Source organism: Amphimedon queenslandica, unplaced genomic scaffold (assembly GCF_000090795.2).
Source record: "Amphimedon queenslandica unplaced genomic scaffold, v1.1 AMPQUscaffold_13474, whole genome shotgun sequence".
In the NCBI taxonomy this organism is placed as follows: domain Eukaryota; kingdom Metazoa; phylum Porifera; class Demospongiae; order Haplosclerida; family Niphatidae; genus Amphimedon; species Amphimedon queenslandica.
The window spans coordinates 214524-216156 of NW_003546290.1; positions in this window are offsets into that span (position 1 = coordinate 214524).

Here is a 1633-nt window from a genome sequence, read left to right on the forward strand (position 1 = left end):
TATAAAATTTCCTTTCATGCATGCAAGTCACAAGTTCTGAGCTGCTCTGCATGTGTATCACTCAAGTTACAATTTGACAACAACATTAGCCTTTGTGACATCTAAACATTGTATATTGCCATGCTAGCTTGTGCTCGCCCCTTCAATGTTCTACATTCGCCTAGTATTATTAATGATTATTAAAGTTACATAGTCATAGCAAGTCACAATGCGTCACTGCAGAATTTCTGCAGCAGCTAACAAGACTGGTATACGAGGTTCCTGACCCTCCGTTTTCGCAAGGGTCAGGCCACGCCTGACTAGGATCTGGCTATATTAATGTTGTTATGCATAGATTTTGCAATTTGAGCTGACACTGCGAACATGAAAACCACTAGCGCTCGTACCTTTCTGCTTGTATTCGTTGTCTCTTCACTAGTGGCTTATGTACAGGCTCTCACTGAGATATACATCTCGTATAATGGATCTGATAAAGCTCCGTGTGGCTCTTCTGTATCCCCCTGCTCGTCTCTTTCAAATATATCTCACATGAAGAATGACACGGTTATCATCATTGAGGGAAGTATTGTGTTGGATCATCTCATTGAAATAAATCTGATACGCAACTTGACTTTTACCTCTTTATCTACTAGTAAAGAAATGGCTGCTATTAATTGTGTGTGCCGCCCTCAAGATGATAGCTGTGGTTTGATTATTAAGGATTGTCAAAATGTCACCTTCAACAATGTAAGTGTATTTGGGTGTTCTATGCTACACAAATTAAATGCAAAGGGTACATATCTCTATCGATCTGGCATTATAATCAATTCAACTACTAATATACTACTGAACACTGTAAAAATAGTTGATAGTATTGGTACTGGTTTGCTATTAATCAATTCAGCTGGGACTATTGATATAACAAATTGTACTTTTGCAAACAATTCTATACCACATGCGTTACAGAATTTAAGTGATATCATAGTTCATGGTGGATCTGGTCTAATGATACTGATATCAGCTTGTGATGTCACAGCTAAGAACTGCTCTCATGCATCAACATCAGCTAATTACATCATACAGGGTACAAAGTTTAGTAACAACACCAATATCCTTACAAGTATGAGTAGTAGGGATTGGCTATTTAGTTATGGAGGTGGACTTGGCATTCTGTTAATATGGAATGTGCAAGGGAATACTTTCCATATAGAACTCTCCAATTTTACTAGTAATAAAGCCAGTGTTGGTGGAGGAATGATACTTCATTGTGAAAAACATTGTTATGATAACACTGCAATAGTTAAAAATAGTTTCTTCTGCTACAATTCCCTCACTATTCCTTCTTTTGGCGGTGCTGGGTTAGCTACAGGTATTGCTCTTCATTCTGGAAACATGCCATACAATAACAATGTAACAATCATGGACACAACCATTACACACAACACCGGTTACTATGGAGGGGGAGTGTTGGTTTACTGCACTGCACTGGATCTAGAAAAGCAACTACAAGCATACAATTACGTTCATTTTATTAATTGCAGTTGGGAAAGTAACAGTGGTACAGTTAGTCCGGCTGTTGAAGTTGAACCCAACTTTAGAAGTCAGTTGCACAATGTCTTTACTACTAAAACTATTTTTGAAAATTGTTCATTCA